Genomic DNA, 27,954 nt, shown 5'->3' with positions numbered 1-27,954 from the left:
CCACAGCATGGACATCTGCACCATCTTCAGATGGTGTGTGTTTGCAAACACACACGCACGCGCGCAGGAGAACACGCGCGGATGCACAGTAAGGCACATGCACAGAGGGGAACACACAGACACGCTCACACACACACACACACACACACCCATCTCCCTCCTCTTTTTTTTTTTTTTTTTTTTTTTTTTTGCTCTCTTTTCTCTACGGGTCGTTTTAGAGTACCTCAGATGTGTCATCAGACACTGGTTTCCGTCTGAACCTGAGGGAAAAAAGAAATACTTGACAGAAAGGTATATAAAAAGAGGACACTCTGAATTTTTGACATTCTTTGCACAGCTGCTTCAAAATGAGTAGGATGGAGAGGCAAGGAAAAGCAACTCCAAGATGCATTTTTGTTTATTTGCTGCCTTTTCTCCCTTACCTCTTTCAGGGAGATGGAGGCTAGCATGAGGCCACAGCTCACTCATCTTTGTATAGAGAGACTCAGTTCAGGGCTGTGAAAGAGGAATAGGCATGGCTAAATGAATTCTGGGATCTGTTCTATTCAGCCAAATTAAAAAAAGGATCACCCTTTTTTTTTTCCCATTCAGATACGGAATGTAAGGTGAAACTCGGCTCAGTTTGTCAGTTAGGTGACATTAAATATGCTTTGAGGTAAATAGATCCGGTAGTAACTGCAGCTGCTAGCTGGTAATTATAATCAGTTGTGTGTTGGTTGATGTGTTCTCCTGGTTTTATATTGTCCCAGCTCACAATTCTTAACATACTTTTTTCCCTCCATCTTTCTTTCTTTTCTTGCTCTCGTTTATGTTTGTGGAATTTGCTTTCTTCCTTTTTTTTTTTGTGGGCAAATATATTGATAAATGTCCTTGATAAATAATGCATCAGAAAACATCCATTTTTATTGCTGCTTACTATCATTCAGCCACATTCTGTGTGACATTCCGATTTAAATATGAATACTACGCATAAATGCTTCAAGGGTGTGTTGAGAACAGGGTAACTCCAAGTCATGACTGCGGACATGCAGCCCTCCATCATCACTGATTGACTACCTCTGCTCACGTAATAATTAATATTCATACTTCTCTACATGTGATCTATCCTTCGATGGCCGCTGACGTTATGGAGCCCATTCTGGCTCAGCGGGGCTAATACTTGACTACAAAAGCCATTGATTGAGGTGGCACTAGAGAGATGAGTATTCTGTTGCTATTTGTAATATTTCACAGCGACTTGGAGGTTCTGTATAGATGCTTGTTTCCTTTGAAGGATGTTTCTCTGGATGTTTCCACAGCCACTGTTGGCTCCTGTCTCTCTTTGTTGACTTTGTCCTCCCTCTCCCGCAATAAACAATCCTCCCAGCTGATAGCATGCCAGGTTCGAAACAATCAGTACTCGTGCCCCTCTCAAGCATGCCAGGCCAATCAAAAGGCAGGAGAAGACAAACAGAACTGTGCAGCTGTCCTCCGAACAAAATGAAGCACTTCCGGGGCCAGTGAGGAGGACCGGGGCACTGGGTGCACCCTAAATGGACCATTGTACTCTCCCAGAAAAACCTTCAGGATCACACAGCACCCAATTGTGGGCCGAGTGACAACCCTCCACCCACTAGCCATACCTACAAATCACACATTTACCTTCACCCCCCCCTCCTACAACCCTTTTTCTTCACTCCCTCCCTCTCCTGGCCAGTGAGACTTGCTTGTATTCTTCGGGGAGGAAGAAAAGACTGCTAGAAACGGATGGAATGGCTTCTGTATCTCCACCCAACCCTTTCTCCAGTCAGCAGCAGCAGACTCCGAGCAAGGCAGACTCTGCATGTCTAGCCGCCAAAACACTCAACATGCCACAGCAGTCTGACTGGGTGTTGAAAGCAGGTCTGCATTTTAATATTCAGTGCACCAATTCATTAACATTCTGTTCGAGCCTACAATAGAAACTGGAGAGGCTCTGACCCTGCAGTTCCCCCGATCAAGGTCAGTAACTAAGAAAATAAAATCTGAATTGCATCCTGGTACACAATTGGATCCTCCAGCCCTGCCATATCCCCGCTTAAGAAAATAAAATTACTACCCCCAACATGATGAACACATTCACTGTGTTCTCAATAGGGGCACTTTGGAATGAAAAGACTGTGCTTCAAAAGTAAAAAATTATTATTTTGATCTCACAATATGAAAGGCAAATTCATCTTCAGGACAAGCATTTTGCAAAGTACTTCTGTCATCACAGTGACCCTTGTAAATTAAGGATTTGTTAAAGTTTGAAGTTTTCTATTTAGGCTCCACCATGCCCGTGCACACTCATGCACATACGGGGGTCTGTAAAGGCACTTACAAAAGCTCCATGAGTTCTGTAGTTCACCCCAGCAGCTTTACAACCCATGCCAACTATGCTGTGCAGTGTCTGTTAAAGGTCACTCACTATTTACATCCTTGCACATATGGGCGCGCACACACACATAGAGTCAAGAGAATAAATCTTGGCGACCAGTCGATTGTGTGATTGGGTGCTGTGACAAAGGGCGAGCATGTCGCTAACACGTTCCCTGTCAGTATATGTGGGCAGACACAAAGCCTCATTAAAATACATACAGAGCCGGTGCTGCTCCGGTGGGTGGGAAAGATGCTCCATCAAGATGTCGTTACAACAAGGCTATCTCCACCCACTGGCATGTATCTCCCTCACACTGTCCTCCCCCATGCCTGGACTACACAATGGCAGGCTCCTTTATAGCCAGTGAGGGCCATTCCCTCCATTCCCAGTGAGGTCAGGGCCTAATCCTCGGGGAGTTCTCACATTGTGTTTTAGCGAACTGGGGTCAAACAGTTTCAAATGAGGGGGTTTAGTTAAACATCTATTAGGCAGGCCCAGTGTGTTGGGGTCCGCTTGATTTATGTGCAAAGCTGTTGAGCTCATCTGTCCCGATGCTATGCAACGTATTGGGCTGCATGTTCCACAAGTCCTGTATGTGTCACTGCGAACAAAAAAAAAAAAATCCCACAGCATACGTCGTACGTTAAATAACACACAATGACCCGATGTTCACCTCAACACATGTCCACCTACACATACGATGTGTCTTCCTCACGGGTTGAGTGAATCTATTTCAAAATAGTGTCTGTCATCTTCTCCGCCACTGAGAGGCGCTGTGCCGGGCAAATGAGGGGGAAAAAAAAAAAAAAAATTAAAGAATAAAAGTTGAAAGTGGAGCTGTGTTGTCAGCAGTGCCGTGTAGGCCAACTGCCCTGTTAGTGAGGCTGACATTCAAAGAGAGTTGGGACGCCGACAACAATCCCACAACCTCCTGCTGTGAGAAGACATTTCGCATGGTGGCCGAGTGCTTTGATACAGCTCTTGTGATCCTGGCTGGTGTGGCTTTGAGAAAGCACGCACACACAGCACAGAGCCCAGGCCATCACCATTATATACCATTTGAACACAGTGCTTTTTATATATTCCAGAATTTTCCATTATTATTGTCATGAAATCACCCTCTTTCAGCTGGGCATTAAATGTGTGTTTGTATGGAAATTTACCATATTTGGTCGCGCTTTGTTACCACCGATATTTTGTTGCATCACTTGTGTCCATTTCTGAAATAACTAAAAAATATATTTCATAGCATCTACGCGGGTCAACAAGTCCTCCAAATTAAACGACCACATAGGTAGTTACTACCTGCACTCCAAAACGACCCATTGGAGTGTAATATACTGCTTTACAAAACCATTACAAATCACTGTAAAAAAAATAATGATCTTTTGTGGCGTGACAATGCTGTGGTCAAGGTCTGGTTAGGTTTAGGCACAAAAATAATTGGTTAGGGTAAGGAAAAGATCATGGTTTGGGTTAAAATGATCACTCGAAACATGGTTAAATGTGGCAACTGTCATCGTCATAACAACAGTAAACACCACATTACAGTTTTTAAAAAAAACGTCCCAACTCGCGGTTGAAAACATCACACTCGCGGTTGGAAAGGGGAAGCGAATAGCGATCTTTTGCAGCTTTTGCCTCCTTTTGCCATCTAACTAACTATCTAACCACCCACCCAACCCGCCTCCTGCTCATAAGGAAGTCACTTTATATTGATGTCATCTGAACTGCGTCACTTCACCGGGTCGTAATCACTACGGTTGCTAGAGGGCGTCTGTCACTCAAACGTAACTATAGTTCATTTTTTGGCCACTGAATTTATGACCCGTAGTGTCATTTTTCTTGGGAGCATAGACTCATGTAGGTACACGAAAACGTAAAGTACTCCCAGACAAAAGACTACTTCATCAAAATGCTCCCTTTTGTCATAACCGAATAGAAAATCATTAAAAATATGGCACTGTTCTCATGTCCCCCATTAATAGCAAGGCTGTCTCTATAATAGCCAAATGTGACTGCAAGCAATATGCAATAATGCAGGTTAGTGAATATACAACCCACTTTCAAGACTAAAGGCAAACAAGCTCCACTAATTACTGAGGCACTATGCAGTCATTTTTCTGAGCAAGGGTTACTGAATGGTTGCCTATTACTTCACTCTCCCTGCACCAAATGCTTAAGATAATGACCATTTACTAATTGGTGCTTATACCTTATATCAGTTCGTGCAGAATATAATTGCAGCTATTATGGTGCTAAATAATCATTGGAATTAGCATCTTTTAGCAAAAAACGTGCTAAATAGAAGTACGCAGCATTTTCCAGGAAGAGGTCTTAGTGTCGATGCACCACCGGTTGATTCATCATTAACTAGAGGGTTCAGGGCAGAGGGAATGCCTTTCCTATCATATTGTGGTGTCAGTGCATCTTCTGCACCAGCTAATGGAGGCACTGATGTAGCACATTCACATCTGTGTGCAGTCTCGTGTGACTGTTCGCGTTTGTGTGTGTGTGTGTGTGTGTGTGTGTGTGTCTTCTTCAGTAGCATATCAGGGATTTGTATATGCGTAATGTGTGTGCGTGGGTGCATGCAGATGTTTGCATGGGCGCGCGCTCGACGTGGAGTGCACAGGCGAAGGGAAGGAGGTCTATATTCTATGCAGATCACGCTCCCCATGCTTCAGCAGCCCCTCCTTTGTGTTGGCCCTTCCGTCAGCTGTTGACTTCCTAAGTGTCTCAGACAGCCGTGTTTCTGTCTGCGCCTCTGTCCACTGCCTTGTCCCGCTCACATTTCTGAAGTCCGCTGACTGCTAATGGCCGTGTCCAGACAAAGAGCCCACTCTGTGGCCACTCTGCGGGGCCAGGCCGGGGGCCAGGGACAACCAGGAGGGGGGAGAGGGGGGGGGGGGGGGGGTCCAGGGAGGAGGAGACGCGGGGAGGGCTTGGTTTGGGAAAAGGGAGGGCTGAAGCTGGGAAGAGCACCCGGCACTGCCTGCCTCTCTACACTCATGTCACGCTTGTGTGACAACCACTCCTCTGTGCTTGTTTGAACTGTCCTTCCCAATTAGCACTAATAAGTCACTCTGTAAGGATGAGCAAGCATAGTGTGCCCAATCACCCCCAGTTCACATACGCATAAACAGATTTGTACACAAAACACAAACACACACATTCTCTCTTCCCCCCCTAAGCTTAGCAGCCCATGAAAATCCCAGGAGCACAACCCCGCTAATAGACAGAGAAAGCCCAAAATGCATCTCGTTCCCTGCAAACAAGTGCCAGTAAAGAGGCAAATTAATGACAAGTCGTTTGAAGGGTTTGCCTAAGAATAATTTTACTCTGGCGTCTCACTACCACTGAAGAATTGATTAGATCCCTGCTCAATCAAAGTGCCTGAATCAATAAAGAGCGGAGCAGGCATGCTCCAGCCCAATTTATTCACAGCATCACTCTAACATAAGAGTCACAGAGAAAGATAAGAAAGAGAGAAAGAGAGAGAGAGAGAGAGAGAGAGCATCCCTGACATGTGACAATGTGAAGGCCCTGCTGAAACTAAAAGCTAGTGTCAATAACAGAAAGGCAGGTGTGCCCCAATTCATGTCAGTGCCATTCATCACATCAGCTCAAATACCTTCCAAGCCTCCATCCGGGGACTCACTACACAACATATCACTTTATTCATCTGAGATTTTGTCTCTAATATACGTTATGTTCATAAAATATGAAACCTTGAGGAAATAATTGCTGTTATTTCGTTTCATGATACAATGCCTAGTTGAAAGAGCAGATGTACTGCATGGCAAAGAAAGCCAAAGAACTCTGGAATAATGACTTCACTTGTGTTTTCTCAAAGTAGAGACTGGAGGACTTAGTCAAGCTCGGCTGTGCTCGGCTGTTTATTGTTGCTGCTTGTTTATTGTCATGCAGAAAGCAGAGGAGGTATTAAAGGCAGATTTCGCCCTTATTTTAAAATGTGGCGCTGAAGATTAGAGCGTTTGCCAAACACTGTGGAAACACTTAATTGATTTCCTTTGGACTGTTTACCTCTACTGTAGCCCTCCTAGAGCCCAGCACTCGCTCGCACACATGCACACACAAACACACACACACATAGAGTACAACCCTGGCCCCATTGACGCCAACACAGGCCTGCCAAGAGCCTCATTAGTATTCACAGCAGTGGCATTTGCCAGCCTGAGCGTTGCCGTGGTGATGCTGCCCACACAAGTGATGATAAATGGTGCTTTCAGCTTCTCTGCCTTCCATAGAGCAGAGCAGGGAGCTGAGGAGTTGCTGGCTAGGACCCAGCTGCAGCCACGGCTAGCAAGGCCTCATCCCAACCCCAGGCAACTGACGCATGACTACACAAGCCCGGGGCTGCTTGAAGACTTTGGGTTCAGGGGAGTGGTGGGTAAGAGGGGTTTGGTGCTGTATGAGTTGTGTGTGTGTGTGTGTGTGTGTGTGTGTGTGTGTGTGTTGGGAGAGGGGGAGGAGGAGGGGGCATGTTGGGAAGAAGTGTGTGCTTGAACTTGTTATTGTTGGCTGGAAAAGTGATGTCAGCTTCAGTGTTTCTCGAGTGTGTTTTGTTCACTGTATTTTTCAGTTATGTGATAATCTGATCAGAAGTTAGTGGCACAAAATATCTCACTGAAAAATGTGTGTATCTCTCAAAAAATTCACCTTGGAATAGTTAACTCTTATATACAGTATGTATATTGTACCAACAAACCTGGAAGTGAAATGTTATTATTTTATTATTTAAATTTTACTGCCTACTAAGTCATGGCTAAATACAATTCATCATTTTAAATTGTAATCATTTTAATATAAAAGTATTTTTTAATTTGCATGTGACACTAACATAACATAAAGTGCCCCCTAAAATTTTATTACAAAATTACCATAGAAATTGTTACTATAAAACATTTTTTAATGATTTTAAATCATGTTTTGGTTGACATTAACATTATACAGAACATTCCATACTATTTTTTTAAATAAAAAGGTCCTACACAAAGGTGTAAGTGTATGAATGTATTCAAATATATATGTTTTTTCATTAAAAAAATACAATTTTAATAAATATATCCTACAGAATTCCCACTGGCTGAGATAAAACAATATATATATACTTTTTGTATTCCATGTAAACTGTGTCTGCAGGTAGGCAAACCTAACACTCACTAATCACTACATACTCAAGCAAAAATAACCAATTATCGTGTGAATAATTGTTTTATAAACTAACTACTCGTCACAGCACAGTGTAACAGATTCAGCGTCTAAATGACTATCTGAGCTACTGCAGGTTGATTCAGTCCCTCTCCTGTTTCTTTTACTGCAGGTGCCACAGCGAGGATTGTTTGAGCCTTAAATCAGCGTAGACAGAGGGTTAAGGTATCCAGCTACACTTGCTTTCCCCGGAGCCCACACATACAGATGTGTAAGCAATGAGGACGAAGAAGCTGGGCTGAAATCCTCTTGATCCTAGTTAAACAGAGAAAGACGGCGTTATTCCCACATTATGGTGCACCGATACGTAGCGCATTAAGGGCCCGGCTGATTTGAAATCACACAGTGTCTTATTAGAAATAGTGTGACAGCACAGATGGACAGAGTGTCTTTATTTAATGCACATGTCTTGTGTTCTCATTGCAAAAAGTCAACATTACTTTCTCTTCTTTTTTTTTTTTTCTTTTTTTCAAATCTAAGTTCATAGAAAATATACACAAGGGCATATTTGATTTTTAAGTTCTCCAAAGATGAAAATATTCATCTTGGAGGCAGAAGAAAAAAAAATTTAATGCATTATGAAAAACTGGATGAACTGCAAAACCCACGTTGTATCAATAATGTTTGGTAGTTTTATTCTTTTTTTTTTTTTTTTTTTTCTCTCAAGGTTTCACAGTTGAGTCAATAACAGAGCAGGTCATTCCTTCCACCAACAACGTCGAATTCAAGCAAACACAATATATCCACTTTACAATTAACCCAAAGCTGGCAATTTGCATTATACAATCTTCTTATGCAATCCTGCTACAATATTCGTGGCAAGGCCAAGTACCTCCTCTTCCTCTTCTTTTTTTATGAATCTGTTAAATTCCAAACTGGGGAGTGAATATATCTGATGAAATTACAGTATTTCTTGCACAGACCACGAGCACAGCCCTCCTTGGTCGAACTTGGGGATGACCGCCCCTTCAAAAGATGGCCTGACCCTTCCAAAATCAAGCCTGATTACCCATCTCTAGGACACTAAGAAGCACCCAACTTCAAAAGGAGCAGAGACAATCACGGCTAGGGTGGGGTGTTCAGAAACCTCAGCCCTGTGCTGTGGCGGTCCAGGCCAGACTGAACGGTCTCAGCCAGGGGGCCGGGGCTATTAAAAGATAAATGTATTTCTCTGTTCCATTATTCATGATGTGAGGTGGTGGGGAGGGAGCAGGGAGCCAGAGGCTTAGCACAGCAGTGGATCCCTTCTCGGCCTCGTCAGGGCCAAGGCCCCCACTGCACCCGCTGCACCCACACCCTGATGCAAGAGAGGGTGAGTCGGATGGGGGGAGTAGGGGCGACAGCTGTGAGTAGAGAGAGGGAGATAGAGAGATATTGCAACAATATGTATTCCCACACACACACACACATATATATTAAATGTCATATAAATACATTTATAACAACTGCATATAATACAAAGATAAATTATGACATGATCTAAAATTTCATATTTTCATTATTTTATTATCATCTCAAATCTGATCAATTCATTTTTTTTAAATCAGTTTCTGCAATATAATTGATTCTGAGTGTTTTTGGCTCTCACTTTCTCTTTCACATTCATCTTATGCACACACACACACACACACACACACACACACACGTATCAGAATCCTGGAAGGAGCATCAGACTGGTGCTGAATAACCTCTCAGCCGCTGATTAAGTAAAGGGTTTGGGCAAATATTTTGGAGACATATTGGACTTCTATACCGGAGTGAATGGAAAAGTGAGCTTTTGTCCAGCTCATCTCTGATCTGCAAGAAAAGCAGATTAGGATGACCCCAGTGTCACTCATTTGAAGATGAGTCACTGTTGAGAAAAGCCAAACACACTGGAGAGAATGTCAAACAGCATCAACAGCTAAGCCTCCTCTATTTGCTGCTGCTTCTTCTTCTTTTTTCTTTTTTTTACTTGCAATTATTACTTTTTTTCTTCTTATACAACCAAATACAAACATGGTCAAATTATTATTTAAATTCCTAAAACAACACAAAATATAGCAAAACAATTCATAATATGTTTAAATTACATGTAAACAAAAATTTAAACATGATGCTATATTTCCTGTATAATATTGACGGTAAAATATATTTTTAAGTGGGGGAAAAAAAAAAACAATAGTTACATTGTGTTCAACAAAAACATTTATCTCACAAACCTCATGATGGGAGAAACTACCTGTTCATGTTTTAATCAAATGCTTTCCAAATTGTTTCATAATTGCCTATAATTGAACACACACTGTGCAATTTTGCTGTTTCATGCCAGTATCTATTTTCTGCACTTGGTAAAATCACGCTGGCATTATGCTCGTCTCAACAATGGCAATCACTGTTATCGCTGGTATTCATTTTCAAACATACTTCCGCAAATCATTTTTTTGGACAAGATCACAAATGAAATAAAAGATTTGAATTTGATTTACAAAAAAATATAACTGTCACTGACCATCATTTTTATTTTTAAATGTAAAATTCGCTGATTTAATTTAATCCTGTGACTAAGTGCGCATCCATTCAGCGGGACCGTTCTCACAAAACACCACCAATGCAGTTCTCATGTCCATTAAAAAGTACTTTTCCCTTTGGCACAAGTGGTCACCATTGCTTATATTTACAAATTTGAGATACATTATACCGGAATAAAATGCACACCAATGCTTGGGAGGAAAAAGACGAGCTCTATGACAGAGTGGAGGGTGGTCTGAACACATCAGTACTCATGACTCCATGCTGGGATCATTTGTTTCCAGACAAGAGGGCACAAGGGTGGGAAAGAAGAATATAAGACGGCCAGGAGATGTGGGAAGGGTGGTGCGGGGCGGGAGTTGGGGATGAAATGCGTGTGTGTGTGTGTATGCATGTGCACTTGGACAGATGAGTGTGTTTTATCTGTCTCTGTGTACTTGTTTATGTGGATCACTATTCTTGCTTTGCCACTTTGCGCATTAGACACAAGAGACAAAAGGCTTCATATTTGTGCTTGCATGTCAAGGATTACTTGTTCCATTGAATGTGTGCCCCCATTATCTGCTTATCACTCTCTGTGCTCTTTAATCTCTTTCTTGTCTCTGCTCAATGGCTTCCTCTCACTGTCTCCCCATCACAAATGTAGCCTTTCTCCCCTTCTATTTTTTAACACTTACAAAACTGAAAAGGCCTGGCCTGGTCTGGGCCACCTGGAAGCACCAGTGAAGCTTTCTCCCAGGCCTGGCTCCCTGCCACTAGCCAGCTGTAGCATTGTGAGTGGCCCATCTCAGTTAATTCCATGCATTGCAATTGTTGCCGGGCACTGTTTACAGCCACCTCCTACTCCGCCTGGGTAGCCTCTCCGATTGTCCCGGGGCCTCCCTTGTTTAATACTGTTTTGCAAGTTATTAAGCCCTGGAAGTCCATTAATCACAGTTCACGGGCTGTGTAAGCCCACACAAGGCAGGCAGAGGTGGGGGATGGGGAGGCACGCTCGGTTTCCTCAATGGGCTTAGACGGTGGTCCATTCAGATCCTTAACGAGATCATTACCACTAACTAAATACAAACCTGACCCCACGACCCGCTGGGAAATTACGTAGGAGCTCCCTGGTGCAAGACATTAATATACACCCCCCTCCAACTCCACCCCTCCCGTTTTCCTGCAACAGTGCGTAAACGCCCACCCCCAAAGTCTCCCAATGCAACCTAACCCCGCTCCCCTACCCCCCCATCACCCCCCACCCCCCTCTTGTCCATTCTCACTTTCTTGCCAATGGACAGAAAACTAAACCTGTCATCAAAAGGGGCCTAATCACTGCTGTGATTGTGGTAAACCAAGCCTGACAGACATTTCACTGAGGCCTCAATGGCCACATCAGTGCCACCTCCCTAGCCAGCCCCCCTTCTTTCTCTCGCTTTCTCTCAGTCCCTCGCTCTCTCTTTTTACCAGGCCTCTGGCCAATGAGCAACAAACACCCGGGGGCTTTTCAGATTACTTGACACACTGTGTCCACTTTTGGGAGGGAGACCACCTGGTAAGCTCATTTTAATACAAAACCAGTTCAGTCTCCTCTCCCTTTTTCCCTACTCCTCTAATTCCGCCTCTCAAGCCAAGCTACCACCATGAATTCTGTCTAATCCAGTGACCCCCACAGAACATTCCTGGTTTTACACTCCTCGGAAGAGGCTGGATTTGGGCGGATTACATGCTTCCAGTTCTGTTTGGAGGCACCTGTGACTGGAAGTGGAAGGATGGACCAACGATGACAGTGAAACATAGAAAGAGAGACAGAGAGAGATCCCTCCTTTCCTCTCAACCTTTCACCTTTCGTTTTCACTTTTGGAATCACGAGCAGTCACCTCCTCGCTCTCTACCTGCAACTTTCCCATTGTGGAAGGCAGGTCGGTTGTCCACAGAGCCCACAGCATGGTAGCTGTGTGGCCCTAGCGGGGCGGGGGTTTGAGAGGGATGACAGAGTGGGAGTGAAGGATGTGGGTGGAAAGAGAGGTTGGTTGGGGGTTCGCACTGACTTTCACTTTAGCCCCTCAGCTTATGTTAAGATGTTGTCACTTTCACCATCTCAAGTGTTGCCACTTCAGATGCCGGAGCTTAGCGTTCGCAGTGTGAGGGGGGGCAAGAGGGAGGAAGTCTGGGAAGATTTCCATTTTAAACAAGCACAACTTTGTCACACTGTCACCTGACTACCATGGCACCCCCTTTTCAGTGTTTCCCAACTTCCTGTCTCCTCTTTGCTCCTTTCGTGTCTCCTTCTCTTTAGTGGCCTCTCTTCATCTTTCTCAAGAACTCTTTAAGGCAGTGTTTCCGCCCTGAATTCCTCTGCCAATTTGATGAATTGTATCTCACAGCCTTTTGAGTTTTGTGGCTAAGGCGCTTAATTGTTTCGCTCTTTTTTTTAAAAAAAAAAATTTTTCATGATATCATGGCAGACGCTTAAGATGTGCGTGTTGTCGTAGATGTGCATATTTTAAATTAGGTGTAATATCCCCCACTTTAATCCGTGATAAGATCTCAATTGTTCCATGATGTGAAATGGAGATGCAGAGACAACCAAGGCTGAATTAAATCGAAATCTTAATTTACCTGGATATTATCCTCCAGTGAAATATAATCACTGACTGAATAACTGGGCACACTAGCAAATTCTTAATTGACTCTTAATGAGTGTCATGGAACATATTCTTCAGTGTAGATGCAGAGATTAGGAAAAGACAGTACAGTAAGCCCAGGAAAAAGAAAAAAAAAATATGAGCCAAAACATATGAACATGACCTCATACAAACATACACACATAAACGCACTCTAATTTTCAAATTATCCACTCTGGAAAACACAACTATAAATACAAAATTACACACAAAATCTCACAGCATAGGCTGGTTGTAGAGTGTCTACCTGGCGCTGCATTGATTGTTCCTCAACACTGACCAATTGTAAGCTCATAATGATGATCTCTGGCATGACAAGTGATTTTAACCTGCCTGTGGGCCGCCCCCGCACCGAGTCACAGATCAGCTGCCCCACGTAAACAAAAACATTAGGAGAGCGTTCCACATTTAAGAGCATGCTAATTACAGTCATTCCCATCTGAAGTACTTTCTGCTGCAATTTGCTCAGATCACCAAACCTCCAATCCCTCTCGTGTAAACAAATAAACTCTCACGCAACAAAGAGATAAAGCAAATAATAAAATAGACACTGGCGCTATCGGAACTCGCTGGGGGCACTGTGTTTGAAGTAGGCTTCAAATAGTATCATACTACTCTACAGTGTTGAGTCCTAGTGTTGTGCACATCCCCAGTGAGGAATAATTACAAGGGTTGTTGTTGATGCGCTCAGGAAAACAAATAATTTACTTTGTAATGGCAGAATGGAGATGAATGCAATCCCAATGCAGAGAAATAAAGAAGTTAATTTTTTTTTTTTGTAAAAAATTTCAAAAACAAAAAAAATATGCATATTTTGTACACACTGTGACACAAATACACACACACGCACACTAAATTATCACTCTACTTAAGGTCATAATCTCATTTCTTTTGACTCGATGTGTTTCAATAAAGAGATTGGATTTAAGCTAACTGATCTACACCCAAAAGGTGTCAAATGAACAGTCGCTTGATGATAACAATTACCCAATTACCACTTCCTACTCAGCATCCCTCCTTATTCATATTTGGTCTCAACCTCTCACCTTGGCCCATGGGCACCAGGGCCGATCCACAGCAACAGATAGGGGGGTTGAATGTCACCTCAGCCCTCTCCAGCCCTCCAGGTGAGTATGTTTCTCCAGTGGTGGAGGAAATGAAGCAAAAATGATGGAGTGTTTGTTTTCTGACATTTTGTCTCTCTGCGGCCTCATCAGGGCTGAGCCTCGCAGACGTCAAGTGTTAATTTAGGGCTCCTGCCGAGCGTGAGCCTGTCAGCGGCGAGGCTTGGAGGAGGGAGGTGAGCTCTTGCAGAAAATGACCCTTCTGGTCTGATTGTCTTCTGGCCCGCAGACTGGCACTGAGAGGAAAAACAAAGACACAAGGAGAGAGAGAGAGGTGGCTGAGTGCTAATGCACCGCGCAGCAATTAGAGAGGTTTACCTGACTGTGTGAGCACAGCACGCAAACACACACAAGGTACACTCAGTAAAGTACCCCCCCCCACCCCCACCCCACAGCCCCCACCCACCCCACCCCCAAAAAAAGCACATACTGCACACTCAGGTAAATACATACACACCAGCTGATGTCAGCACATACACCAATGAAATGAAAGACTGACTCCTTTCGAAAGAACTTATTCGCTCAACAACACACACACATAGACATACACTTTCACCATAGCCCATTCCCAGTGGATGGCTTCCTACCACCTTTTAGTCCAGTGATTAATTGGCCTGAGCTTACGATAGTACAACCCTTTATTCTGTGAAACTTAAACAAAAAAGACAGGCCTCTCTAAAGATTACAGCAGCACATTAACCACAGAGTGAACCATGAAATTGCTTTTTCCCCTCCTGCAGTGTTGTGACTCTATAGTGGTCACTGCCAGTCACGGGAAAAGGTGCACGGGCATTAGTGTTACATCACTGATAGACAACAAAACATGGAGGAGCTTAGCCTACCAATTCAGATCAGCTGACCAGCTTGGACCAATGGTAAAATAGGCACAGGTATGGCGGTGAGAGGAAATAGCCTCTGTCGAGATAATAGGTAGTGCTGTTTTATTCGTCAAAAAGAGTCAAGTTTTTTCCAAGAGAGTCCAGCACATCAAATTCATTGTGATAAAGAGGGTTTAGAGGGCTGTCACATTGGAAGGAAAGGTTAATTCCGTAATTATTTCAGTGTGAAAAATAAATAATATACCCTTTGCCGTTTCCATCATTTCCTAATTCGCTTGGAAATTCATTTTCTTTTCTTTTTTTTCACTCCACCTAGCCCAATTCAATCACTTGAGTTCATCTGTCTGTGTTATGCAAATCTGAGCGGCTGAGATTGAACCCATTTGAATACCTGGTTCAGCTCGTGAGCGGAGAGGCTGATAGAAAAGATGAATTCTTCCGTTTCAATGTGCCTCCCTTTTCACCCAGTCGTGCGGTATCAAGGCTACCTTTTTACATGGTGCTCTCATTTATTTTAGCCCATTGCACAATGCTGTTCTGGCAGTCAAATGTATGAATAAGGAGAGGGAGTCACTCTCTCTCTCTCTCATGCTCTACGGAGAGGCGTAGTCTGTATCTAAGATCATGGACACTAGCAGAGAGAGTGGAGACGGGAGAAGATAATTTTGACGAAGCGAGAGGGTTCATTTGGGGATGAGGATTGCCTAAATATCCTCGATATCTGTCACTGACATTTTTTTTTATATATATAAAAGAGAAGAAAATCAGTTTTAACTGTTTTGTTGGTATATCAGTGGTTTGCTGGAATTGGCAGCTGGCAACATGACGCCCTGTCTCTCTGGTCAGGGTTTTGATTGACAGCCAGCGCGGGGCCTGAGCAGAGCTAAGGCTGGTTTCTTGGAGGCATGCAGACATAACACTATTATTCCAACTTATCCCTAGGAATAAGTCCAGGCAGCCAGGGGCACAGCGGGAGGCTAATAGACTAGCCCGCAGGAGCCCCCCTGAAGCTTGATGCATTGTGTCAAGGCCTTGTCTACTTCACGCACATTAAGGATCACATGCCACAATTTCACAGTACAGCAGGGGGACCGGCCCCCATCCCAGGCCCTGATTGGCCAGTGATGGATGGTGTTGACAGTTACAAGCCGAGTACCAAGTGGAGCAACACAAAGGTCAAGGTTGAAGCTGCCAGTGTGGTCTGGTTAACAATGGAAGGTCTCCATGGTAGGAAAATGCTGTTTATACTAAACACTAACTATGCAGCGTGTTATATGGGTACAAAGGGCTTTAGTCATTTGAAGCCATGGTTTTTGTTAACCACAGCATTTAGCATTTAGGCACAGGGCTACTAAAATCCCTGAGTGAAAACATAATGATCATTAAAAAGTCTCAGAACAAAAGACAACAAAACTGGCAGGGAAAACTGCAAATGGATATTTGCATGAGGAAACCACCCCGTTCCTATTACAGACAACAGTGGCCGTTATATTCTGTGCACCATCACTCTGAGAAGAGGCGAATAAAACAGTTGTTCCCACTGCAGTGTCCTGCAGGAGTGAATTTTTTCAATATAGCACTTCAGGTTGAAGACATTTCTCCTGTCATTTTCCTCCAGTACTTCAGTGTAATTCTTTTTTTCTCTCCCCTCCATTTTTTCCCCGGCGACTGCAGTATGTGGCAGTCTGAATTGTGTGTTATTACCCAGCAGGAGACAATATCATTACCACATATTTGCTGTCAAGGGTCTGCAAAGAATGGTGCTGTCTTGGGCCTCAGTGATCTAACAACCTCACACAGGGCTCCAGAATTACCCACTCCTGGCTGGGGGAAGTCAAACACTACCAGTTAGAGAGGGGAGTGAACAAAAGAGAGGTACCCTCTCTCTCCCCCCCACATCCCCCCTTCTTTCCCTCTCCCTCTCTCGTGAAGATAGAAGGGGACACACCTCCTCTGCGCAAAACGGAGGATGCTATTCTCCCGCGCCTTGATAGAGATATATGTTTGGTTCAAGTGCAGAATGATATGAGACTGCAAGGTAGATGTAGACGGGCTGTATGTATGACAGTCTGTAATTTTAGATAAAGAGACAAATTGTAATCTCTGCGGTGTACTATTAGTGTTGGACGAGTAGCTCATAATTACCAGCACTTGTATCAAGTTTTTTTGCTTGATACTAGCTCTGAAATCTGTGTGCAGAAATAAGGGGACAGAGTGTCAAACTGTGCTCAGTCAATAATAATGGAGGTGTATACAAAATGTGTCAAGTTTCTTTTCCGTTTCCCTCTTAACGTATCACATTGTGACAGGGGTTTCGGCATTTTGAAACATGTAGATATGTCATATAATGTCTTAGGAAAATAGCTTCAGAATGGACAAACAATCCCTTTCATGAAAACTACTATTCAGACTTTGTAACAATGTCTTTCTCATAAGACAATTAGAATTGCTATCATTTCCGTTGACAGCGTACAACAAACAGACCAACAGTTTATGCATACTGAGTGACAAAGCTATCTATTTTCATTCCGGAAAACAGGCAATACACACTCTGGCAATTGAACCACAAATGAGGAGTGAAAAATTCAAACTTCCTCTCCCATCCACCATCATTTACACAAGCCATAGAAATATTTGATTGCTCTTGCATATCTCCTCACACTTAAGGAGGCAGCCAACCAACACACAGCCACGTAAACAGAGTCTGGGGCTCTATATGAGCCTATCATTTAAGAATCCAAGCGAATCATGCTTGCAAACAATCAGGAGGGAAAAGAAAAGAAACTCGGTGAGAGGTTATTCTTCCAGTGCTTTAAAGGTGTGAACAGAGACCCTTATATGAGATAAGATTTGGCCGTGCATCCTTGATACACCTCTGCACTGAAACAAGGCAAGAGTCCTTGGTTTCTCACAACAATAGGGGCCAACACTTGAGAGAGACACATTCATATTCATGAATTAAAGATCTATAGTGAAAAATTATGAGTATGCAGCTTTATTTTTCTTCATAAGGGGTGGAAGGTTTGAAACCTGCAAACTATTTGAATGGCAAAATCATGTCGACTATTCATGGTAGTAACTCAAAAAACAATATATCCAGTATTGTACATTTCGAGTACACCGTCATATCAGAATTTCTAATAAATTAATATTGATGAAATGTAGTGTCCTCATAGCAAAAGAGAAATTTGAATACCAAGAAAGAAAAGTCATATGAGATCAAGCCAATAAAGGAATGGTAAACAACTTGATATTTCATAGTAGTGGAAGGAGGGATTTTCATCTGCAACACAGTTACATTCACTTTATTCACAGGCTTATTACAATTTAGAGTTTAATTAATATCATGTTCCTACATTCACCGTTCTGCAAGTGATATACAAGATCATGCATCAGTCAGATACGGTATCTGACATGATATTAAATTTGAACAGTTACACCTTACAAACAGAGAGCACTCAAAGACATGAGCAGATAGGGTGATATGAAAACGTTTTGAAATCGTTGCCACTAAATTAACCTGATTCTAATAGGATTTGAGGTAGATAACATGGAAAATTACTGTTTTCTTTTCAAGCCAATATACAAAATGGAAGCGCTACAAATTGATTTCTATTTCCTCCCTAGATGCCCTCCCCCATCCACACATTTTCATAATTTGAGATGAGGCGATACGGCATTAATATTCCCTATCTTATCTTGTCACATCCTGAAATTGTTGGAGAGGATATGATTAGCTGAACAATAGCATGAGAAATGCACTTTATGAAGGCTATCCAGGTTTTTATGACAAAGAGAGTGGAGAGGTGCAGGATGGGCCAGGAAGCAGACACGATGGCAGTCAAATGCTCTCATTTCTGGATCTTGATTTGTCACAGCAGGCATTCAGAAGAGCCCAGGATTCGACGATACATGCATGCCCACCGGTGTTGGCCATTCACACATGATTAGCATTTTATTATTGTTTATAGGCCATTTAGGAAGCAGGAAGACAGCCCCGAGCCAATGGTGCAAGGAGGGCTCCAAAGCACAGTGTTTTGGACTGGTTAAATGCACCATTAAGCCTTTTAAAATGAGCTCCACCCGTCAGAGACTAAAAACAAACGTGGCTTTCTGGCTATCAATGGGCACCACTTAGAGGAAACAATGCCCTGTTGAGGCCCACCAGTTTCCTCATCAATGAACATCAAAGATGAATGAGCCCTGGCTGACAGCTTTGTTTTGACTCTGATACCCACAAAGCCCTGCTCAATATCATCCTGGTCCTGCTCCTCTGGGCTGCCCTAACAGGTGCGACCCCTCTTCTCAATGCACCGTTTGACAAGACCATGGACGGGCAGGGGCGGTTGGGGGCTTTGGTCCACATCCGCCTTAATCCATCCTACTATAAAAACACTTTGAAAAACAAACGTTTGTTTGGCCAAAGTCAAAGCCCTGGAGCCTGGGGCTCATCCGTCTGTCTGCCCAGGCTTTCCCCCCTTTATTCCTGGCCGTTTTTGTCAGAGCTTCAACTCTTCCCTGCTCATTTGGACAGGACATTAAACAAGACCCGAGAGGATCTGATTCCCAGCCATTTCCCACAAGAGGAATACATACAGTTACAACAGCCAATTGTTTGGACTATGATAACAGCGCCTGAAGAAGAATAAAGAGGAGGAAAAAGGAGGAGGAGGGGGGGGGGGGGGGGTGTCAGCCAGTCTCACAGACCAAAACATTCTGTAAACAGAAAAAAAACAACCACTGGCATCAAAAGACGCAGAACGCGGATCAAACCTGATTATCATTCACGTTAGTCTTTAGATGGGGAGCATTTTAAGCCGGTTAATTTCTGAGCTCCCCCTTTTCTGCAGTGAGAACTGTGCGTTTTTCTGCCAGTGATAGGCTCCCACTACTTCATGGGGAGATTAGAGCTCCTCCACTCAGGGATATAGAAAGGCCTTCAGCCTGGCAGAGAGAGAGGGAGAGCCAATGTTGAGCATTTTAATCTAGAGTCACAAAGATAAGATGCAATGGCAGATCAATATGTGCTCTATGGTGGCAGCTCCCTGAGAACTTGTCTCTCTGACTGCGTGCTGAGAAGCCTTTACCCTGTGTGCCCCATGGCTTCATTTCTCCACAGACCGGCTATCTGTAGTGACTGTCTCTCAGTGACATCTCACACCGGGGCATGTTTAACCCCAGACGCCACACAAAACAGACAGTGAATATCTAAATAGGATCGCCTGTGAAATTTGCAGTGATAAATCTCTCCAGGAATCACCCAGTTTGAATATTTGATATCACATCTGTCCTTGGCTACCTCAGGGGGCGAGGCAGGTATGATAAGGGATATTCAGAGGAGTGATTAGATAAAAGAAAGCTAAATTCTTTTTTTTGATTGTGAGAGATGCATTGCAATGGTATTTGCAATCTACCATGTCTGCGTGACTGAAGTAAAGTGTATAGGTAACATTCAGGATGCCATTTTTACTTAATTTGCTCTCCTTTGCATCAGTGCGGCATTCCATCATTCCAGTATCATCCGATGCACTGTCAATGTTGAGGGAACATAAAAAAAGGAAAAAAAAAAAAAAAAAGAAAATTCTTCTATGCTTTTGAGATTCCTCATGCTGAAAAGTGAGACACCTTGAACTCCCTTAATTTTCAGCCAGATAAACTGCTTCCACAGCATGCCATTATGTTTTAAGGAGACAGAAAACTCTCATTCGCATGCACTCATACAGACATCGTTAGCACACACAAGTGGGTTACGACTTCTCTCTTTCATGTCGGTTTCCAGCAGCCCACATCCCTCTGTGTTTATCCCCGTCCTTCACATTTCAGCTTCCTGCCTCCGATGATGCTTTTGACATGACTATTCTAAACAGAAACAGATCATTAAAGGGAAAAACGCAAGGTATTGTCATGTTTGTTTGTTTTTCATCCTGGGCAGCAGTTCAGATACGAAAAAGGGCTCGGAGCCAAACTCAGCCCTGACAATTCACAGCAAAAAAAAAAAAAACAAAAAAAAAACAGGAAAGTGCTGAAACAAATCTGTATTTGTGAGCACAATACATGTACTGTAAAAGACAACTGCAGTGTTTTGGGTGAGGGTGGATGCTGCAAGTTGTTTGGGCGTGCGTGCGGGCGCAGTTGCACGCGCGTTTGTGAGTGTTTGTATGCCCGTGTGTTGTGTGACAGCAGACCTCCCTGAGGAGGACTAGCAATCACTCCATTCAGCATCTGCTGCCACACAGCTCATATTGTCATTCCCCAGTTTAAAGGAACCTTGAACGGCTTCAAAGATCTTTTCAAAGCCTTAATCCTAATAGGTCGCGGTTTGTTCTGTCACATCAAAAGGGGGAGAGAGGAGGTAGGGGGAATAATGCATCAGGGCTGGCAGAGATTCTTAAGGGCGGAAGATTGGCAGAGGATTTGCAGTGCGGGGAGGACTGAAATCTGAAATATCGGACACAGAATGCCTGCTGTAATAGATATGAAATAGGTCTTCTCAACAGCATGAAAGGCTGACATTTCCAGAAAGTTTGTCATGAGAAGGCCCTTTTATTCCCCTTCGTCTATCTGCGTTTGTACTGCCACCTTGTCCATAGTGGAAATTCGCAAGTGTCACTCTAACAGGTTATAGAATAGGATTGGACATTTTAGATTTTTTTTTTTTCCCACCTCTTCCCTTTTTTTATTGAATGTTTAGTATTTCCTGTGAGAGACCAATTGAGTCTGAGCCATTTTAGAAAACTGCCTTCTGCATGGCACTCAAGTTAAAAATACACATTCAGCACTTGTTTTCTGACCCTTTGTTGTAGCCAACTGAATGAAAGTTCAGCCTTAATAAAAGGTCCTTTACCATTTCCCGGCCTTATAATATCTTATTACACATATATATGAATCAAAAATATCATTGGAGGTATTTGCGAGATAAGAACGCTTACTTGATAAGCACATATTGCCCTCAGTGTGAAATGCTTCGGTGACACCGGATGATAAAGTTCAAATCAAGTCTGCCAAAGCATATAGTGGGTGTGAGACGTGCTAGACCATAAGTGTCACTTATGTGTTTACTCCTCACCTCCGTTACACTTTATCAGCTCTGAAGGTGTCTCTCATGCATTTCACCTGATCGACTCGGCAGACAAAGAGATCTGGCCCGTGTTTCAACAGTGCACAAGTGTCCAGCTAATTAGGTGCTCATGGGAAACCGAGCATTGATTTTCTGTCAGCGTGTCTGCCCCCCAAAAGGAAAACAGGGCCGTTTGTCTTTTTCTAATGATGCACCATGTGCCATTGATAACAGTGATAAAAACAGGCCAGGGGTTGTAACATAAGCAAACCTGAACACACTATACCCGTGGGAACCCATATATAATGATGGCATTTAATTGTATGTGTATGGGGGTTTTAGGAAATAGGTAGACTGTGAGTAGGGAGAAGTAAACAAAGTTTGTCGGGGATGGAAATGGACTGAGTTGTCTGACAAAAAACATATCTTTTCAGCTCTGTAAAGGCGTGAAATCCCTCTTGTGCTTGTTATTTCACACTCCTGTGGCTCCAACTTGGGCCAGTGGTGGCACGGTAAACAAACAAACACATGTGAATTCACGCAAACCACACACACACACACACACACACACACACACACACACACACACACACACAAGTACGCACACAGTATACTGAAGAGAGGGGATTTTGTCGGAGAACTTACTAATGACCTCACATTTTCAGGATCTGAGCTCACACAGAATATGAATCCTGGAATCACACAGGACATTTTTTGCAGTTCCAATGTGTCCTCATCTTAGCATTACATCTCTAGCATAAACAGAAGCATAATCTATTTTTCTAGAATCATAAAATAGCCAAGGATGTCATCTACTCCCCATACATTCTGTCTGTGAGGTGGGAAACATGGCTTTGCTGAGCACACAGAGAACTGTTATGTATAAATAATGGTTTCAGTATCGTGTTGGACAGTGTGCCAGCCACCTGCTGATCCAACCACACACAGGTAGAGCCAGCCCGGGGTGACACAGGGCTGTAGACATGGGCATTCAATCTGCCAGCAAACTAATCAGTGAAAGGGATGAACTCCAAGCTTATCAGAAGGGGTCATGGATGTAGGTGGAGGAGGCAGCAGTGGGAGAGCAGGGATGTTTTGCACAGCCACAGCAGGGTGACACGGGCCCTAGAATGGGAAAATTCACAAATCTCAATGTAGGAGGTTGAAAGAGCACAACCCTCGAGAAGGTGAAGGAAGCTTTGCTGCCTACCACCCACACATTACCTGAACATGTCAGAGTCTGGTGCTAACACCTTCAGCTTAACTATGATATCATGAAAGCCAGGTTCACTAGCCTTGCAATGGATATCTGGCAGCTATATTATTGGTAATGGGAATTTGGGGGTCTTAATACAGTGTCATAATAGCGAGCGGTGTATATGATGACTTTAAAATGTTCGATTAAGATTTGAAAAAGAGATCCCACCAGAATTACAATGAAACGCGTTGAATCCAATGTCTGGTGCTACAGGAGCATTCTTAAGTATTGCATTGTCTCTCAAGCACTCCCCTGTTAAAAACAACAATTCGTTTTGCCAGATAAACGTCTGCCTTTGAAATGCAAGGCCCCACGTTTGAACAGTTTGCCTTTAAATTCAAGAATGTTCTTTTGCTTCCGCACAGTGATGCGCCGTTGAATGGAGGCATTATTTCAGCTCCTTAACTGATCACCGCTGGAAACCAGTCTGTATCAGCATTTAAAGGTACAAGACTGTAATTTAGGAGGTAATTTCACATCTTAACAGAATCCAATTAAAAGCATGGACATTTCAATTAAACGTCCCCTGGCTTGTCGCTACAGTGTCACACCATAAGTGAAATTGGAATCAGATTACGGGAAGAACCTGAAGAACTATTTTTCAGCGTAATATGGATCACGCATTCCAGATAGAGACCCCTGTCATACATACTGCAGGGGGAAAAAAAAAATAGCCTTTCTTTGCCAACATTAGTAATTTAATTCTCCCTCCTTATTAATTTCACAGCAGATTACCTGAGAAGATACAAAATGCTGTCAGCAAAGAGTTTTAATTAAGTATGGGGTATGTTGCAATGAGTACCTTATGTGAAACTGCTGCCTTATAATGCTCTTGTTTTAATTACTTCAGAGTGCCCCCTCATTAACCTCTGTGGAGATGTGCTCCAAACTACAGTGTGCATTACAAACACTAGACGCAGAAATTGCTTATATCCATACACACAGCTTTATTTATACTGTTACAAATAATAAGTAATGTGGATAATTCAGTATAGGAACACAAGACATGTCCTCATCTTGCTGTTTTGAATATTGTAGATCTTTTTTCAGAATTTCCAAAATAAAAGAAACAGCCAGTATAATTAAGGATATTGTGCTTTGAACTTAACCTTGGTGGCTAAGGGCACTATGACGACCCCTGGTGGGAGCTGTAATCTCAAATTATAGGCTCTTGTTTGTGCATTATTTCTAGAATTTGTTGTTAACAAATGGCACCAATTCTTCCAATATAATCCTTCTAAGAGTGGGCCCAAAATATGTTTAATTAATTAAGTATATTTTTAAAAAAATGTACAATATAATTTTTCATGAGTATTCATCAAAATAGGCCCTTGAAAATCCATAGGTAGTATAATACAAAAAAAAAGGTGCACAAAAAGCAACCTAAAATCCAAAAAGTGTTAGATACTATGAGTCTGGTTGAGTCAAACACAGATTGAGTTTGTTTCATCATTTCGTTTCTTCGTAGCTCATCTGTGTCAAGCAGCTGTGGGTGGTCTCACAGCCGGAAAATCAGAGGCACTGTGGACATTTTTCCCTTTGATCCTTTTCATCCTGAAGTTTCTGAATGGCCCAATATAAATTTCAAAAAATGCTCAGAAAGTGGGCTCCTATTCACAGTATGTGGATGGATAACTGTGCCACTGTCCACCCCAACACCTTAATGTGGTTTAACAGGATACATTAGCTTTTAATGGCACTTAATTGTACAAAAAGGAAATCCATAACCACATAAGGAGAAAAGTCAAGTATTTCCAAGCTCTTTATAAGAACAATTTAGAGCAGACAAGTGCTTTTCAAACCTTGGATTGGAATCAGTCCGACAGGCTGGCCGTGAGAGGAACGGTCTACATTTGTAAGGCTACAGTGCCACCATTTGGTCGTGAGGCCCTCATTTCACCACCAGGGCCTGGCAATTGTCAATTCTAGGCCTGTATAAAAAAGAATAAATTATTTTGTTTTATATTCTGGAAAATCCCATTTTGACATGAATGATCTCATAAAAAAATAATGTCACAGTTGGAACCATAATTGTCCAACCAAGCTATGTTCGAGAAAGGAGTGTCTGCCTCTATAAAAGACTATAAAGTCGAATTGTCTTAGCCTACAATATATGATCTCAAAAATTAGCTGGACTAAAAATAATACTTCCAGGTGCAGGACTAGAGAGGGAAGAAAAAAATTCAGTCCCATTGTTATTGTTGATAGATTATCACAGGTCCATGCCATCTTAGATAATGAGCAATAACCTGCACTTCAAGAACAGGGGAGGTCTGCCCAGAAGGAATGGTGATTACAACCAATTAAGACTGATGACAAAGCACCAACAATAACCCTGTGTGTGTGTGTGTGTGTGTGTGTGTGTATGTGTGTGTGTGTGTTTGTGTGTGTGTGTGAGAGCTTGTGTTTTATTCACGCATCCTTCCAAACTACCCTGTTTTGTGTAATCAACATCTGTTGTGACAGGCAACCTCCTCCTTTCTCAGAATGGCCCACTTCAGATAATGAGTGTCATACCAAACTGCAGGGCAAAGGCTGGTTTTACTCCTCTTTTTTTACTCTTCCTCTTTGGCCTCCGCTCTCACTACTCTCTGTTCCCTCTGCTGTCATTCAAGATCTCCATTGTGGAGAACCTTGAGAAAGAGAGGGAAATGCTCTCACAACATTGTCACAGCTCAATATGTGGGGGTGGTAGATGAAATCAAATACATTCTTGTCTTCTTAATTGAGAATACAGGATCCTATACAGTCAACTCCTAAAAACTGCCAAAACATCCATGTGAACGGCTTTATTTTACTTTTAATTGAGTTATTCAAACATATGTTACTTCTTATTGAGATTTCTCTTGCATTTTCTATGGTTTCTCCCTCCTGTCCTGCTGCATTTATACCCCTTTATTTGTTGACCAGAACAATATATGTCATTGTTAATCAAACAATTAAAACAAAACAGAAACTCAATAAAAATGTGTAGCTTGGTTTGGTTGTTTGGTTTATTTCTCTCAGTCACCATACCAATGGTTTAGGCGCCATCTCCTGGTAAACTCTTCGTAAATTTGGTCATCTTCAGGAGGGCAGGATGAGTCTCACGTGATGTTTTTGTGTCTAAAATGAATAGCCAATATCTCTGTTTATTTATTATCATCTAGAAAACAAAGTCTAAAAAAACAAAAATTACTAGATAATGTAAGATGTAATAATAATGGACGGTGGCGCTGTTGGTTTTATTTCTCTTTATATTAGTCGACATTATCTATCACTAAGTCTGAAAAGATTTCTCAGTCACAAACTTGAATTCCATTTAAACTCTACAGTCTGAGCTCTGTCTTCAATGAGATGTATCTAAAATGTGTAAATAAAATAATTTTGCCAGCTTAGCCTCAAAATTAATTGCCTGCCACAAGACAGATAGGTTCAGACAAGCGAAAGTGTGAGATTGCACGGAATGTCAGTCTAACGAATGCATCCAATTTCTTCAAACTTAAGATTCATCTCAGAACGTAAACACTTCTTTTTTTTTTTGTTCTTTTTTTTCATGATGGAATTTGCTGTCTGCACAACCATGTAGAACAAATCATTTTGAAAATCCATTAAAGTACACTGAACTCTGTTCAATTTGGCATAACCCTAAGTTTACTTGAACTGCAGGAGAGCTCTTCTATTTCATAATTCCCTTGTATTCTTATAGTCATTCATGTAAAGCTCCAGTTTAGAGTGTCAAGTGTCAGCAGCTTGAATAAGCAGTGAGGCTCTTTTACCTTTTTCTTTTTTGAAAGTTACACCACACTACAGTTTGAATATCTAAAAATACAGTTCTCTTTAATCTGAACGTTAACTGGGAGTCCCTGGTTCATTTATAACTACATTGTAAAAATGGGTGAACTTACTCTGGCTGTAAGAATTAGTGGGTAGACACAAGAATATTTCTAGGTTTTAATTATGACAGGACCAGTTTTCTCAGCTGGAGTAAACTACAGTAAGATATAGTGAGGGCAAAGGCATAGGTGTGTATTTTGTATGGCACTAGTCATGCTACAATACAGTATATTGCTGTTTCTAATAGAACACTGGATCTGATACAACACAAGACCTTTTTCACAGAAGATATTTTGATTTGTCATAGTCACCAATAACATAAACGATGACTCTGTTCCATTTAGATGTCCCAGTACGCCATGTCGGTGAACCAGCATGTATGAAACCAGAGGCCCAGAACTGAAACTCCAAAATCGAATGCAGCCATCTTTAATATTATTAATGACACCTGTGCTTGTAATGCTATGATAAGTCCAAATATCTGCAGTAAAAACTTGACAAACTTGAATGAACAAAGTTAAAAATACAAAGGTGCACACATCTTTTTTTGTTGTTAATGTATTTGCAAGTAATGTATTAATGACAAATGCTGTTGTCCAGTTTCTTTTCATGCAACATTGTTCTGCTGTTGAAGTGTGTTAAAACATACATTATAATTTGATTATGGGAGTCTATAGTGGGTGTCTTTTTAACAGTTGTTGCATGTACATTTGCATGAATCTCTTGGACTAGCTGAAAGAGGTAGAGCTGAAATGATTAGTGGATATGTTGATTTACAGAAAATTAATCAGCAACTGTTTTGATAATCCATCATCTGTTTAAATCATTTTTAAGCAAAAATGCAAAACATTCCCTGGTTTCAGCTTGTTATATGTGAATATTTTCATGTTTTATTAGTCTTCCGTGATATTAAGCTCCATATCTTTAGGTTTTGGTCTGTTGGCTGGATAAAGCAAGCATTAAAAAAAAAAATCTCAACTTGGTCTTTGGGAAATTGTTATGGATGCTTTTTTCTGTTTTCTGACATTTATGGACCAAACACTCAATCCATTAATTGAGAGAATA

General features: G+C 42.2%; 1 long non-coding RNA gene across 1 annotated transcript in view; it reads left to right on the top strand.

Moving 5' to 3' along the window:
* LOC122998194 overlaps positions 1 to 27,705 on the top strand; it is a 68,344-nt gene extending 40,639 nt beyond the window's left edge. Inside the window, exon 3 of the long non-coding RNA XR_006407364.1 lies at positions 27,234 to 27,705. This is a non-coding gene — a long non-coding RNA (uncharacterized LOC122998194). The remainder of the gene's footprint in view (positions 1 to 27,233) is intronic.
* The last annotated feature ends 249 nt before the right edge of the window (positions 27,706 to 27,954 follow it).

This window comes from Thunnus albacares, chromosome 15, assembly GCF_914725855.1.
Source record: "Thunnus albacares chromosome 15, fThuAlb1.1, whole genome shotgun sequence".
NCBI lineage: Eukaryota > Metazoa > Chordata > Actinopteri > Scombriformes > Scombridae > Thunnus > Thunnus albacares.
Note: the sequence above shows the minus strand (reverse complement) of the source record. Positions and strands in the feature narration are given on the sequence as shown.